The sequence below is a fragment of the Pipistrellus hanaki genome (assembly GCF_964339955.1).
Source record: "Pipistrellus hanaki genome assembly, chromosome: 17".
NCBI lineage: Eukaryota > Metazoa > Chordata > Mammalia > Chiroptera > Vespertilionidae > Pipistrellus > Pipistrellus hanaki.
The window spans coordinates 47,466,927-47,480,690 of NC_140519.1; the positions used below are offsets into that span (position 1 = coordinate 47,466,927).

At 65.1% G+C, this 13,764-nt stretch overlaps 1 protein-coding gene across 3 annotated transcripts in view; it reads right to left on the minus strand.

The window, feature by feature from the left end:
• ST3GAL1 (ST3 beta-galactoside alpha-2,3-sialyltransferase 1) overlaps positions 1 to 13,764 on the minus strand; it is a 48,502-nt gene that overhangs the window by 12,149 nt on the left and 22,589 nt on the right. For all 3 annotated transcript variants that reach the window (XM_084864742.1, XM_084864744.1, XM_084864743.1), the window contains exon 3: positions 9,217 to 9,271. The gene's annotated coding sequence lies outside the window, so the exon portion shown is untranslated. The remainder of the gene's footprint in view (positions 1 to 9,216; positions 9,272 to 13,764) is intronic.

Sequence of the window (13,764 nt, forward strand, 5' to 3'; positions counted from 1 at the left end):
ACCAGGCTCCCTCTGCGGGACGGAGCCCACTGCGGGGTCTGAGCTGAGCAGGGAGGGATAGGGTCTCCCTGTGTTGGCCGTGGTGATGGGCAGTGCCCTGTGTCCCAACACCAGGCCCGAGACAAATTCACGTACACAGATGCCTGTGAGCCGCACGGAGGGATGGGCCTGGGCTGGGATGACGGGCCGGTCCCCCACCACCTCCTGGCTGCCCGTGGGATCCAGATGCCCGCAGCGGGCACTGGGGTGGAAGGGGCCGGCGGGTGAGTGAGGCTGAGCTGCAGAACGGGGGGAGAGGAGGGGAGGGGGCGACTTAGAGGGACACAGGGACACCCTCCCCCCTCCATCCGGCACGACCCGGTGGCACCACCTACCAGCCGGGGTGCCCATGGGCTCCCACCCCCGGCAGAGGCGCGGGAGCTGGTAACAATGAGGCTTTCAGTCGCCCTGTAAAGAATTATGGTGGAGAAGCAGGAGCACACCCGGCTCGGGAAAGGAAGGAGGAGAGCATGACTTCCCTCGTTCTCTGTCAGGTGGGGCAGCCGGCACACACGGGGAGCGCCAGCCCTGGCTCCCTGGCACGGAACCTGGGCCAAGGCTCACGGGCCAAGCTCTCTGCTGCCAAGTGCACCACGCCCCAGCTAACAAAGGGGGGGGGGGGGGACACACACACGCTCTCCCTGTCCTGGCTGCAGCAGCGGATCAATGGCGATAGAGGGAGGGCGGCAATGACCTGCCACGAATGACCTGTGCCACAGGCGTGGCTCCGTGGCTGAACGTCCACCCCGGAACCAGGAGGTCACGGTTCGATTCCCGGTCAGGCCTCCATCCCCAGTGGGAGGCGTGCAGGAAGCAGTGGTGGATCCATGATCCTCTCTCATCATGGGTGTTTCTCTCCCTCTCTCCCCCCACCTTCCTCTTTCTGAAATCAATAAATACATATACACACACGGAGTGGCCAGATGATGATGGTCTCTGAACACATAATAATCTGGCCACTCAGTGTCTATCCTATATAATAACAAGCTAATATGCAAATTGTCCCCTCAACCAGGAGCTGGAACAGCAGGCAGGCCGACCAACCACCCTGTCCCCTACCCCTGGCCAGGCTGGCCAGACCCACCTGTACCCGAATTCATGCACCGGGCCTGCATTCCAGAGATCATCATAATCTGGCCACTCAATGTGTGTGTGTGTGTGTGTGTGTGTGTGTGTGAGAGAGAGAGAGTGTGTGTGTGTGTGTGAGAGTGTGAGTGTGTGTGTGTGTGTGTGTGTGTGTGTGTGTATTTTGTTTTATTTTTAAGAGAATTGTTTCAGATACTTGGAAAACCCACGGAATGGACAGTGTGGGCTTTTGAATGTGGAGCAGCCGCCTGCTGGACTGGGCAGCCGCTGTCATGAGGCCGGGCCACCCTCCCAGCTCTGCGTGGAGCCCCCTGCGCTACGGGCGCCGGTGAGATGACTGAGCCAACGCTGCCGACGGGCGGTGACATGAGCACTTCGAATGCCGGGCAGTCACCGCTGCCCGCCCCGTCATCCTCACATCCGGTCACGCCCACTTCCCTGAAATGGGAAAGGGAGACCCAGCGACGGCAGGCGGCTCGTTCACGGTCACGCAGGGAAGCGGAGGCCGAGCCCGCGCTCGGAGCCACGCCTCCGCCTCCGCCCGGTCTCTACGCGGCCACGGCGAGTCCTCCCCCTCCACCAAGGCCTGCTCTGGCTGTCCCCCGTTTTCTGGACGTTCCTTTTGGGTTGGAAACCCGTTGTCTGTCCAGCCTCTTCAGGGGGATGGATCCTGCCGGGTGCCTCCTCTCTCTGCCCTGTCCGGTGTGCTGGAGTCACCTATCCCGTCCCTGCCGGTTCTCGTAGTTTCCAGTTCTGGCATTTCCACTGGAGCACTTTCTGTCTACGTGGTGGTTTCCGGTGAAATTCCCCATCCTGTCATCCAGCTCCCCGCAGTAATGGCCATGGGCATTTCATAGCTGGTGGCTGTGCCTGCGACATCGGGGTAACGTGTGGGTCTGTTTCTGCCGTCTGTTTTCTCCCTGTGGCCGTGCGGTTCCGGCCTTGGCCCGGTACATGCGTGGTACATGTGTGGTACATGTGTGGCAGGTGTGGACACTGTGTAGGGCAAACGCGCAGAGGCTCTGGCTGCGGCGGTCCTCGTTCCGGGAGGAAGCTGTTTCCGCCTGGCGGGCAGGGAGGGCAGGGGCACGTGCCCTGGGCCCCCTTGGTGGTCAGGGTGAGGGGGCCGGCTCCTCAGTCCCCTAGGATGGCCGGGCATCTCGGGGTTGTGCCCACCGATGGGGCACAGCCTTCTCGGAGCCTGGCTTCTGTGCCCGCTGTAACCTCCGATTCCTTATCTCCCTGCCGCCCTGGGCGGTGGCCAACAGCTCCGTCTGGTCCCGGAGCCTCGCGGCGGCTGTCTTTGGCTCAGCTCTCGGGCTCGGGATCCAAGCACCTTACGCCCTGGCAGACGCCTTCGGAGAAAAACGAGGTGCAGCACGCTGAGTCCCTCCCCGTCTCTCCGCGGGGCGGGGTGCTCCGGTCCTGGGTGTCGGCTGGCCTGGCTGGCCGTCCTGACCGCGGCCTTTACCTGCGGTGTCCAACTCCCCACCTGGTGACCCCGCCCGAGACCGGCCTCCGCTTCTTCCTCCGGAAGCGGGCCCCGATTTCCCCGCGCTGAGCTGAGAAGGGCCCGTTTCCGTCCGACCCGGTCCGGCGGGGGGGAGCACTGAGGGGCCCGGCCCGTCGCAGGTGCCCCTGAATGTGGGGTTTCCTTACCGAACCCCTATCGGTTTCTGTCTTTCCGCGTGGAGTGACAAGGAACACCCCCGCCCCACCCTTTCTGCCCCCTTGACTGAGGGAGGTGGAGGCTGAGCTCAGAAAGGGGGAGCGACTTTCCAAGGATGCACAGCGAGAGGGGGGTGGGAGCTGAGGGGAGAGCCGGCCCCAGACTCCAAAAGGAGGAGCTGCGGTGGCCGGTGGCTGGTGGCTGGCCCTCCCCGGGAAGGAGCAGGCAGGACGTGGGCTGAGAGGGAGCTGGGAAAGCGGGGGCAGGCAGAGCTGGGGATGGGGAAGAGGGGAGGGAGGACAGCCAGGGCGGGGCCTGCAGGGAAACTGAGAGGCCGTGACCTCCGGGACGTCCCGTCCCTCATCCGGACAACGGAGGCTAAACGCCGTCCCTGCCGCCGAGGCGGCCGGGCAGAGCAGGCTTCAGCTCAGCGTCTGTTACCAGGAAGGACAGACGCTGCTCACGAGGCTTTCCCTCTGCCAGCCATTGTTCTGGGTCACCCCGCCTGGGCCCAGGACAATCGCCGTCCGGGGCTGGGCTGTATCTCCGCCTTCCAGAGGCGGCCTCCGAGGCCCCCGGCAGCCAGAGAGCTGCGAGGAGCCGGAGCGCCAGCCCAGGCGGGGCCCAGCGAGGCGTGTCCCCTGGGGCTCCTGCCTGCCCTGAGCCTGGCCGCTGAGGGGCGGGAGAGGGACGGGACCATCCCCACGTGCAGACGGGGCATGAGCCCTGCTCGGGGTTTGCGTGTGGCCCTGCTGAGCCCCACCCGCTGAGTCACCCCGAGCCCTGCTGAGTCACCCCCGTGCGGGTCTCTGAGCTCCTGCCGCTCAGACCCGGATGGACGGACGGCTCTGCCTCCGTCCTCCCGGCTTGGGAAGGACCAGCCGCAGCTGCAGCCACACGGGACCCTCCGGAAAACAGCATCGGAGAGAAGCCACAGCGTCAGAGAGAAGCCCACCGGGGTGAGGGAGCCAAGGAGAGGGGGCAGTTCACAGGGGGGGTCACTCCCTGCTCCCCAGGGACCAGCTCCAGAGGGAGCACCAAGGGCCCTGGAGATACAGCGGTGGCAACTGCAGGGAGAGAAGGACGCCGTGGAGCTGGGCCTTTGACGGTGATGGAGAGAGCAGAGAGAATGGGGTGAACCGGGCGGCAGTGCAGGTCATGGGGGCGCCTGGCACAGCCAAGAAGAGGAAGGCGCCCTGCAGAGCAGCCATGGAGGGTGGGGGCAGGTCACGAACGTCTGCAGCAATGGGCACGTTGGGGTGAAGGCAATGGGGAGCCACAGAGAGTCCGTGAGCAGCAGAGGGTGATGGCACGGAGGCTGGACCGGCAGGGGTGCACAGACACCCCTGGAGTCGGAGCCCGTCTCCTTTGGGGGCCGCAGTGTCCCCACACCTGCCGGCAGCCTGGGAGGGCCTGTCTCGGGGTGCAAATCCTTCCCTCACCCACGCCTCCCGCTGGCTCCTGCGGGAGGAGCTGCAGAGAGAAAGGTCCCTGCAGCTCACCCCCCAGGTGTCCCATCCATTCCCGCTCTCGGCTGCACCCCGCCTGCTCTCCATCGGGGTCACTGTTCAGCGTCATGTTTGCAGCAAGAAGTCCTGCGGTCCGGGCCAGGCGCTGGGAGGAGCGCCCCGCGGAGACACGATTAGCGGGGATCGGGGTCCTATGACACGGAGCCGGGCGCCTGCTCGTGCTCGGAGCCGCACACAGGAATTTAAATCCTCCGACCGCCGCTGGGAGCCCGAGGGCGCCGCACTCAGACGCCGGCGGCACCCGGAGCGTAAAATGCGGAGGAATCCGGGGAGGCCCGTGCTGGCGCGCCCAGGCCAACAGCTGCCCCAGGGGGACAAAAAAGGGGGATGGCCCCGGTGTGGGGGTGCAGAAACCATAACAGCCATAGACCCCCCTCAGCCGCCTCCCACCTCCGTGTCATCGGCAGGCACAGGAGGCTCGGTGCCCGGTGCTGACAGGACAGAGGGTCGGGCAGGCTCAGTGACCCGCTCGGGGTCACCATGGGGTCAGCGGTGGACGGAGGCAGCAGACAGGCAGGTCCAGGTGGAAAGTGGGGAGAGGGCGGGAGAGGGAGGCTGGAGACCTCGGACAAGCGACCTGACCACAGCACAGCACAGCACAGCACAGCACAGCACACCACACCACACCACGCGTGGCCCCTGTGTGCAAGTAGAAACACAACCACACGTGCGAGGAGCGCCAGCGAACACAGGCCACCGTGAGAGCTCTGGCCGGGGTGAGGGCCGGGGGCCTGCCTGCCCCCCCTCTGTACTAACCCACGAGAGTGGCCATCCCCGAGTGAAGCTCTCAGAGCATGTCTAAGGGTGTTAGTCCTGTGAACTCACTGAATCGCCTAGCACGCCCATTTTACAGGTGGGAACATGGAGGCCCAGGGTCGTGCATTTTGCAAGGAGTGAAGCTCGAGGAGCCCCAGCTCTGCAGGGGAAGTGTCTACCTCCGAGTCTCAGCCTGAGCTGGACCCACAGCAGGAGCCCTGGCCAGAGCCCACCCCATCCCCCTGCCCATGCCCTCTTCCTGCTGGTCTCTGCTCTGCCCTCACCTGCTCAAACCTCCAGCAGGTTCTCTCGACATCCAGACTGAGATCCAAGGTCCTGGCCACAGCCTGCAGGGCCCTGCGAGCGCTGGTCCTCGCCTGCCGTCCGGCTCCGTTTCCCACGTCTTTTCTTTGCTTTCTCTGCCCGAGCGACCCCGGCCTCACGCTTGACAAGCTGAGGGCCTTGGCAGAGGCTCTCGGCTTTGCCCAGAATGCTTTGCACGCCGATGCCGAGATTTTCCTTTCGTAACTCAGGATGCCAGGCCGCAGGTCCACGCCTCCGAGAGACTTCCCCTGGACCTTCTGTACCCGGCGCACAAAGCGCAGCCCCTCCCGGCATTTCCCGTCGGTCTTCCCGCCCGCATTCCTGCGCAGCCGAAAGGATTCTCCGTGCCGCGCGGCTCCCTGAGCTCAGAGCCCGTCTCTTGTTCTCCGCCGGGCTCCCGGCAGAGTGACCTTCCAGACTCTCTGATAACCGCCTGAAGGGTAGGTAGCGTCCCCATTTCACAGATGAGAAAACCGAGGCTACAGGAAGTCCAATGCCATGATCTGCCTCCTCTCACAGTTAGGAGGTGTCAGACCTGGGATTCAAACCCAGGCTGCTTCAGTGCTGCTCTCCGAAGGTGCCCTGTCCATTCCAGCTCTCCGCTGAGCGAGGAATCCAAGGCGCCGATCGCTCTTCCCCGGGGTCCTTGTTCAGCGCTACGTTTGCAGCCAGAAGTCATGGCACACGAGGAACGGCTTGCTTTCGATTCGCTGCACACAGTGGACTAGCCCAGCGCGGGGTCCCTGGTCCGTGCTGCAACCCATCCCGTGTGCCGGCGTCGGCCGGGGCCTGTGGCCGGTCCCCGAGGGCGCTGGGCGGAGGGGGAGCCAGCACACACCTGGAGCTCACGCTGCGGCTGCGCCCGAGTGACCACGTCCCCGGTCCCTGACCCGGGAGTCCCGTCTCCTGCCAACGCCGAGAGCCACTGCCTGGCTTCTCAAGGGAGAAAAACGTGAATCCAGGCGGAACCCCTTTTCTGTCCTGTGTCCCCGGACAGAAGGAAGTCACATCGATACAAGGTCCTCGCTGATGCAGTGACCTTCCTGTCCCACCCGGTGAGCCTCCCGTCCCCGGAGCTTCCCCGGCCCCCCTCCCACTTCCCAGAATCCATAGGGGACTCCGACGTGTCCCGTGACCTGGGCCGGAGGGAAACCTGATTTGATTTTAACAGAGCCATTAGCACTGGTTAGTAAACACAGAACATATTAACCCAGTGCTTTGGGGGCGGGCCTCGGGGAGAACAGAAAACAGAGGGAGGTGAGAGTGTCTGGACATTTGCGTTTTCATGGCTGGAGGGCGAGCAGGGCGAGAACTCTCTGGAATTCGGCCAAATAGAGGACGCGGCAGCCGGCCGGGGCGATCCATCCGCGGAGGGCACAGACGGTGTCTGGTTCACAGTTCGGCAGCCCTGGCGCTGTGCCCGCCCGCAGCCCGGCCCCTCCCGGGGGCTGCTTCCTGGGCACACAGACAGGTGGGCGACCCGGCGGTGCTGGCCCACCCCCAGGCGGCCGCGGTGCCATGGGGAGGAGGCGGGCAGGCAGGCAGGAGCCCCGTGGGCGCTCCTCCTGGGAAACTTCCAGGCGCGCTCTGGCCGGGAACCAGGCGGACCTGCTCTCCGGCTGTTCCTTTTCCAGCGGAATGAGGTTCCCCTCATGGAAGACGTACCGACGCCTCCTGGGCCCCGCGGAGAGAGAGGCTCCTGGCCCGCGGCCACGGGTCCCAGGGCAGGGAGAGGGGGGAGGGCGGGGCCGCCGGGAGGCCCAGGGCCGGGCATCTCGGCGTCACAGAGGGACGCTGGAGGGCCTTTGCCCCTGGGGAAACCCAGGCTCGGGAGCAGATGACCTGCCGAGGTGACCAAGGCGTCTCCAGTGGCACCAAGACTAGAACCTGGGATCTTAACTCCCAAAGCCCATCCACCCCACCCCCAGCACGCCCCGCCTGGGGGCAGACAGGCACGGATACCAACACAGGCGGCGGGGAGCAGGAGGTGTACAGCTTGCAGCATGCAAAAACAGTTATTCTTGCATCATCATCATCATTATTATTATTAATTATCGTTATTGTTATCCTGTTCCCCACACGAACTGTGAGCCTCCGTGTGCACTGAAGGCGGAGAGACCGGTGCTCCCAGCGCAGGGCGGAGGCCCCCGCTGGGCTGTGCACGGTGGAAGGTGGGGGCCTGGGTCCGAGCCGGGCCTCAGGGTCCTCATGTGGGAAATGGGACGATTCCAGCACCATCTCACACCCTCCCTGCCCGGGGGCCGCCCCCACCCTCTGCCCTCGGAGCCTGTGTTCGGAGGGTGCTCCACCCCGCCCCGCCTGACCCCTTCGCGCCCCCGCTGAGGCTGAGCGGCTCGGCCGCCTGTGACACACTTCCCGTGGCTTCTGCAAAAACAACAAACTAAAAATACTGCAAACCGCACCGCGCATCTGCGCCGCCACCCAGGAGGCAGCGAGCAGGGTGCGCCCTGCCGCTGGCTCCCCCGGGGCCGGGCAGGATGTGGGGCCCCCTCCCGCCCTCCCAGTCCGGTTCCCAGGCAGCCTGGAGCCCCGAGAGCCCTCCCCGGGACGCTGAAACGCCTGTCGGCTGGTTCTCGAACCCGGGAGTGCGGGAGGCTCTGGGTGGGTCCTGACCGGGACGCCAGGGCCAGGGCGGACGGGGTTGTTTTTCTCAAATGTCACACCTCCCGCCTCCCACCTCCCTGCTGCAGGGGCTCTGCCTCCTCAGCTGCATGGTCTGCATGAGCATCAGCAGAGGCTCACGGCCTCCCGCCGGACGGGCTGGCGGCCGCAGCTGTACCTGCTCTCAGCCCACTGTACGGATGGGCAAACCGAGGCCTGGGGAAGGGCAGGGGCCGGCGCAGTCCACACAGCGTGGCCTGGCAGAGCCAGACCTGCTCGCCACGTTTCTGGGGGACAGCTGCCATTCGGCAGCGGGTTTCCCTGCTCTGGAACGTGGGTCTCACCCTCCAGGAGAAGTCAGCCACCGAGGCCGAGCTTTTCCGGGCGAGGCAGAGCTGGGGACCCCAAGCCCCGCTGTGGGCCCCCCCCCTCACCCCCAGGTGGTTTGGAAACCAGACTCCCTCTTCCCACAGCCCCCGCGGGCGGCCCCAGAACGCCACGCCCACTCCGAGCCTCCCGCCCACGAGGGGCCCCCCCGAAGTCTGCAGAGACCAGCAGGCCGTTCATTCACATCCACCCGCCACGGGGCCCGCTTCCCCTCAAAGGCTTCTCAGAAACGGCTTCTAAGAAAGGTCCCGGAGCGGAGAGCGGGTCTCAAGACGGGCCCTCAGCCCTCCAGGTGACGGTGACGGGCGAGGGGCCCTGGCGGCGGGGACAGAGACCCGTGGGAGGGGGCCCCGCACTGGACCCCGCCTCCACCACCCGCCCTGCGCACCTTCCTACCTCCCCCGCCTTCCCCGCTTTCTCAACCACAAAGAGCTGCCCTCCTCGGACCAGCCTGGAGCTGCCGCCCGCACCCCATCATGGGGGCTGGGCGCCATTCTCCCCGGTCCGGCCTGGTCCCAGGTGACTCTGAGCGCAGCCAGAGGGGCCCTGGTTACCAGGACTTTCTAAGGATCCGGTGGACCCCATTCCCCGAGCACGGCCCGGCCGCGTGGCTCAGACAGGACTTCCCAGGGCCCGGCGGGGGAGGCGCAGGGAGACACCCACAAACACCACGTCACGGGGCCCACACGTGGGCGGGGGGAGGCAGGGGGACGGTCGTTTCCACATGGTTTCAGGCAGACACAGCGAGGCAATTGGCTCTGGAGCCGGAGAGAGCTGGGTTCAAATCCCAGCTCCGCCACTTACCAGCTGTGTGACCTCGGGGGCGTTCCTTAACCTCTCTGAGCCTCAGCTTCTGCATCTGAAAAACAGAAGGAAAATAAAGAGCTCAGAGGTACCGCAGGGAGAAGGCGGGCAGGCCTCACAGGGGAGAGCAGCCTGCAGCGTGCATGGCTCAGGCTCACAGACACCCCCGCCCTCCGCCCTCCTCCCTCCGCCTTCCTCCCTCCGCCCTCCGGGGGGAGACAGCAGGCACCTGCACGTGGGAGCCCGGGGACCGAGCGCCGGGTTCGAGTGCCGCGCCGTTCATGACAGCGCTGCAGCACGAGGCCTCTGGGACCACTTCCTGCTGTGGGTGGGCGGGAGGGGTGTGTTCTAACCCCGAGGTCCCTCCCGCCCCGGGCCCGGGCTCACCCTGCCGCAGCTCAGCTTCCGGCCGGCCGGAGGAGGCCACCCGGGGTCAGGCCCCAGGGGACCGTGTGCCAGGGCAGGGCCTGTGCGGGGCACCGGGAGGTGCCCAGAGAGCGTGTGTGAGGACCAGAGGCCCTTCCACTGCCTCTTGGGGCCTCAGCACGAGCAGCCAGAAGCCATTGGCCCTTTAGCCAAGGCTCCTGACCGGATGCTGGTGCCACACCGCGGACCAAGGCCAAGTCCCTCTCTCCTCGAAGCTCACGCGTCCGGTCACACGGAGCAGTGACATTCCGCAGGGCAGCGGGCGGCAGGGAGGCAGCGGGGGCTCGGAGGGGGCCAGCCGGGCGAGGACAGCCGGGCCGGGGCGCGGGCCAGGGCACGGGGACGGGGAACCACGGGCCCGGCGGCAGGAGCGGGCACTCAGCCGGCGGCGGCCAGGCAAGCCTGAACGCCGCCGAGTCACTGGATCGCGTTACGGGGTGAGGTCAGCGAGGTGACACCAGGACAGAGGCGTGCCACCCAACAGGTGGGCACAGGGCGAGGCTGCTCTCCAGGTCCCCTTCTAGCCACATCCTCCAGGCTGGCTCGGCCCCTGGGGAAGCAGCTGTACCCCTGTGGGCAGGGGAGCTCCCCAGCCGACGCCCCCTTTCGGTGCCAGAGGATAAGCCTCCGGAGAAACCCATCGGTGGCCCCCAGAACACAGCTCCGCCCCCACATGCTTCTCGGGGGCCACCGGGGAAGGTGCCCGTCAGCTGTGGACGGGCAGTGACGTCACGGCCCTGTACCCCGTCTCCCGTCCACCCACCTTGGACTGCGGGGGGCGTGGGGGCACCTGCCGTGACAGGGGGCTTTCGGAGGGGCGCCCCGCCGTCCTGGGTGCTGACACGTCCTTACTGGGCAGCAGGAGACGGATGCTGAGAGCGTTTGGGGCCTCCGTCTCCTCCTCCAGAAAGGAGGGGCACAAGAGAGTGGGCGAGAAGGTGGCTCCCACCCCAGCCGGTGTGGCTCAGCGGGTAGAGCGTCGGCCTGTGGACGGAAGGGTCCCCGGTTCCTTTCCAGTCCAGGACAGCCCCAGAGAGGAGGGGCCCAAAGCCCCAGCCTGACCCTGGACGTGACTTCTGTTTCCCCGGGAGCTGTCCCCTCCCTCGTGGGGACTTTTGCCAAGTCCCCAAGGTCTGAGCCTCCGTGTGCTGATCTGTCCAGAGCGGCACCGAATCAGGACAAATGGCTGCCTCCTGGGATGTTTCGTCTGCGGCACACAGCCGTGGACGGAACGTTCTGTCAGCTGTGACTTTTTTTTAAGTATATATATATATGTGTGTAAAAAATCAATAATACATATATATATGTATGTATATATGTATACATATATACATATATATATATGTATTATTGATTTTTTACAGAGAGGAAGAGAGAGGGATAGAGAGCTAGAAACATCGATGAGAGAGAATCATCGATCAGCTGCCTCCTGCACACCGCCTACTGGGGATGTGCCCGCAACCAAGGTACATGCCCTTGACCAGAATTGAAGCCGGGACCTTTCAGTTCACAAGCAGACGCTCTATCCACTGAGCCAAACCGGTTTCGGCCAGCTGTAACTTTTAAAAATCAGAAAAACCTCACACACACACACACACACACACAAAAAAATAATAATAATCTGGACTCTGGCTTCGCTTCTTAAAGGAAGGGGAGGTGCAGGAACCCTGGGCTCGCATTCCCCATCGGTGGAGGCTGCTCAGCAGTCACTTCCTTCGGTCAGAAGCTCGCCAGCTGTCCAGTGTGCCCCAGGCCCCACCGCTCCCTATGGCCTCACCCAGACCGCTTTATCCACTGGCATCCCCCGGTGGGACCCTGCCCGGGGTGCTCTAAAGATCTCCTCTGGCCATGACATGCCACTGGGTGCTGTCCTGCCTCCTCCCTGCCCGCCCCCCCGGGGTAGACAGCAGAGGGCCCCAGCCTGAGGCTGAGCCTCCAGGGCTGCCTCCGGCCGCCCCGCGGAGGGGAGCGGCCTGCCTCTGCCAGGGCCCCGTGCGCCGGTCAGCGAAAGCCGAGCACCTCCGCAGTGCCCTGCAGGCCGAGCACTGAGGCTGAGGCTCTGTAATCACCCGCCCTGTAACAAAGCCCCGTTTAGAAACCTTAGAGAGGCAGGGCCCGGAGTGCGCTCTCCTGGGCGATTTCCTGACTAGAATTTCAGGTTTGGCCAACGCATCGTCTGACATTGACCCTCCTCCAGCGAGGCCGACACCCGCCGTGCAAGGTCCCGCTGTCTGCCCGGCGCTGCGGGAGCCGAAAATAGAAGCAGGGCGGCTGCACCCCTCCCCGGAGCCACCCTGGCGGCCTCCCAGGCCGCGGCAGCCAGCCGGTCAGGCAGAGAGGCGGTGACAGCGCAGGACGGGAGGGCCCTGCCTCCGGACAGACACCCCACTGAGCCCTACTGCACGCCCAGAAAGGACCTCACCTACCTCCCACGTTTCACCCCGATGTATGGGGGGGGGGGGGGTGCTCGGAAAGGCGAGGGCCCCTCGTGGAGGGGGCAGCAGCCAGAGGTGCTGGAGCAGGCCTGGACCCCAGGGGTGTGCGGCTCCACGTCTGGGTTTGCAAAGGAGACCTGAGCCTGCTGGGCAGCTGGGAGGGAGCGGGGGGGGGGGGGGGGGGGGGGCGCACAGGAAGGAGAGCAGGAGTGAACCCTGGGTGGGCGAGGGGCCAGGCTGAGGCTGGGGGACACACGGAGGTCTGGGGCCTCACTAGCAATCAGAGAGATGCAAAAAAGAAGAGGAAAAAAAAATAATAAAGGAAAGGAGCCGAAACCGGTTTGGCTCAGTGGATAGAGTGTCGGCCTGTGGACTGAAAGGTCCCAGGTTCGATTCCGGTCAAGGGCCTGTACCTTGGATGCGGGCACATCCCCAGTAGGGGGTGTGCTGGAGGCAGCTGATGGATGATTCTAACTCTCATCGATGTTTCTCTCTATCCCTCTCTCTTCCTCTTTATAGGAAAATCAATAAAATATGTTTAAAATAAGAGAGAGAGAGAGAGAGAGAGAGAGAGAGAGAGAGAGGGAAAGGGACAGAATACGCACACAGGGTGAGACATCACTCGACACCCTTCAGCCCGCACAGCGTCCCAGGCCCCGTGACGCCGGGTCCGCGGGTTCTGCAGACCGGCCAGCTCACTGGGCGGGAAGGCGGGCTGCGGGGCCACCCCGGCCAGGCCCGCGCTTCGCACACAACCCACGAGGCACGCTGGCCGGCCGGCCCCCGGTGCCCGGTGCCTCTGTCTCCCCGCCCTGCTGCTCGCCCAGCTTCCAGGGAAGTGGAAGGGAGACATCCGGGCCTCGGAGCGTCTCCCGAGGCCTCGATAAGAGGTGATGGAGATAAAACAGAACCAGATTCTGTGTGTAGCTGTTCCGACGTGACACGGGACGTGACACGGGGCGGTCTCGCTCGGTCACCCCCGGAGCCCAGGTCCCGTCAGTAGACCGGAGCCGGCCCTCGTCCTGGCCCAGGGGGAGCTCGGCAAGCCCGGGCCCCCGCTCGCTCAGGAGCGAGACTGTTACGGCTGCTGGCGGTCCCCTCCGCCCTCCTGGAGGAACCACCTACTCTGGTCCGGGATGTGACTGCAATGCACTGTCCTCCTCCTCCTCCTCCTCCTCCTTCTCCTCCTCCTCCTCTTCATTCTCCTCCTCCTCTTCCTTCTCCTCCTCCTCCTCCTCTTCCTCCTCCTCCTCCTCCTCCTCTTCCTCCTCCTCCTCTTCCTTCTCCTCCTCCTCCTCTTCCCCCTCCTCCTCCTCCTCCTCTTCTTCCTCCTCCTCCTCCTCCTCCCAGGGAGAGGCCTCCCGCTCTGTCCCCGGCCCGCTGGGGGGTGCTGGGGGTGCTGGGAGGGGAGCTGGACGGAGAAGCCAGGGCGGACTCTCAGAGGACAGTCGGCTGTGCTTAGATATCCGTCGGCCCGTCTCCAAGCTGCTTTCTGGCTTAACAGAGCTGGTTTCTGGCCAACTGGGCTCAGTTCGCACCTAATTCCAAACAGACGGCTCTGAGCCCAGCCCCCACCCAGCCCCGGGCTCCCCGCCTGCTGCAGGGGCCCGGCGAGCAGCGGGGGCCGCCTGAGGGGGGGTACGAGCGGGGGGCGGGCTAGAGGGGAGCTGCAAGGCCTCCTGGGGAC